Below are 2242 nucleotides of genomic sequence, written 5' to 3'. Positions count from 1 at the left end.
GCCTTCTTCAGACTCCTAGGTGTGACCGTAAGCCTCTCGTCCGGATACCACCCCCAATCAAATGGACAAACGAAGAGGAAGATTCAGGAGGTGGGATGATTTCTGTGGACCTTCTGCCATGGCCACCAGGATTCCTGGAACCAGTTCCTGGGCTGGGCCGAGTATGCCCAGAATTCCCAGCGACAGCCTTCTACTGGTCTCACTCCCTTCCAGTGTGTGCTCGGGTTCCAGCCTCCACTGTTCCCCTGGTCCGGGGAGCCTTCTGATGTTCCGCGGTGGATTACTGGTTCCGGGAAAGAGAGAGGGTCTGGGACGCTGTTCACCACTATCTCCAATGGGCAGTGTGCAGGCAGAAGACAACCGCGGACCTTCGACGAGCTGAAACACCTACCTATCAGCCAGGTCAGAAGGTATGGCTGTCAACTCAGGACATCAGACTGCGCCTGCCCTGTAGGAAGCTTAGTCCCAGATTTGTTGACCCCTTCACCATCCTGGAACAAGTAAACCCGGTCACCTTCAAATTTCAACTCCCCTCACAGTATCGAATTCATCCCACATTCCTCTTCTGAAACCTCACCATGACCCTGTCTCTCTCCTCTCTCCCCCCAGACAGACGGAGGAACCCCCTCTTCCCTTGATCCTGGATGAAGGATCCGTCTACAAGGTGAAGGAAATTCTGCAGTCCCGGCGCCGTGGTGGTCAGCTGGAGTACCTCGTGGACTGGGAAGGATATGGACCCGAGGAACGCTCATGGGTACCTAGGATCGATATACTGGACCCCGCCTTAATGTCTGAGTTCCATGCTGCCCATCCTGATCAGCCGGCACCTCGGGGCAGAGGTAGACCACCACGACGTTGGGGTTTTCGGCCCTATAAAAAACCTGTAACAGATCGGCCAGGCTCCATCACCACCCAACCACAACAATCCCTCTCACCTGAGTTCTGAGCACCTGCACCTGTCACTAATCAAGCACCTCATCAACCAGCCTGCATAAAAGCACACCACAGACACCCTCACTGTCCGGTCTCGTATACATGTAGAGGACTCAATGACTTTGCTACTACTTCCATTTGAATACTTCCTGCATTACTTACCTCCTGTTCCTCCTAGTTCCCGGATCGCTGAGGTGTGTGCTCCTCCTGCCTGCATTCCAGCTCCTGTACAGCCAAAGGCCCGGATTACCCTGATCACCATATCCTTTGAACCATCACATCCTCAGAACCCTACCCCAGTACTCTCTGTGACCCAATAAACCAATTTGATTTATATTAACCTGTTGCGTCAGACCTCTTCCGTTACACCTTTCCAACGATATGTATTTTGTTTGATTCTAAAAGAGCGTAATACATTTTGTAATATGACACCCCCACCAAGGGGGAGGAGACCGCTAAAAGATTTTGAAATACCTTTTCCATGGTAACTCAGTGTTCGATTTCAAAACGGTTTTCACAGGATGAATTGAGGTTTTACGCTTTCAAGTTATATATAATTTATGACGATTACTAAAACATGCGATAGGCAAAAAGGCAATGAAAAAATACTACTTTTTTTTGACAAAGGTCAGAACTCCTATTATGATGTAGAGGCCCACTCTTGTCACAAACTAATCTGTTACTTTTCCTAAATTTGTAACAAAAAACAATGGTGAAATATTTTTTAGGAGTCTTAGACCTTTCCAACGATATATAGTCTGTCATGATTAGATTAGGATTTAACTGTAATATAGTGAAGTAAACTTAGGTGTCCCACTGACTGGATGGTGACAGTTAAAGGTCCCCTGAAATGCTTAGAAACACGCAGCATTAAGGCCCGTTCACACCAAGGACGATAACTATAAAGATAACGATAAAGATATAGTTCTAAAAATCGTTCTCAATATTAAAGAATAGCAGAGTCCCCACCACAACTATAATGATAATGATACAGAGAAACGATATCGTTGTGATCACTTTCACTTTCCAGCTGATGAACGATAAAACACTGACAGCCAATCAGAATCCATCCTGCTGTAACGAGCTCAAGAATTTCAAGCGACAGACGCATGTGCGCTTAGAATAAACGGATGATATCATTCGCTGGTGTGGACGCTAATATCGTTATCTTTATAGTTATCGTTCTTGTTGTGAACGGGGGTTTACTCTGTGTGTTGACGTCATTTGAACTGAAACCGGAAGACAGGGCGGGACAAGCAGCCCCACCCCTTTTTAAATAGCCAATAGCGTTCGTTTATATCACAGCTTG

The sequence above is a fragment of the Sinocyclocheilus grahami genome, unplaced genomic scaffold (assembly GCF_001515645.1).
Source record: "Sinocyclocheilus grahami isolate Dianchi unplaced genomic scaffold, SAMN03320097.WGS_v1.1 scaffold1540.1, whole genome shotgun sequence".
NCBI classification, from domain to species: domain Eukaryota; kingdom Metazoa; phylum Chordata; class Actinopteri; order Cypriniformes; family Cyprinidae; genus Sinocyclocheilus; species Sinocyclocheilus grahami.
The sequence above is the reverse complement of the archived record's forward strand: the minus strand, read 5'-3'. Positions refer to the sequence as shown.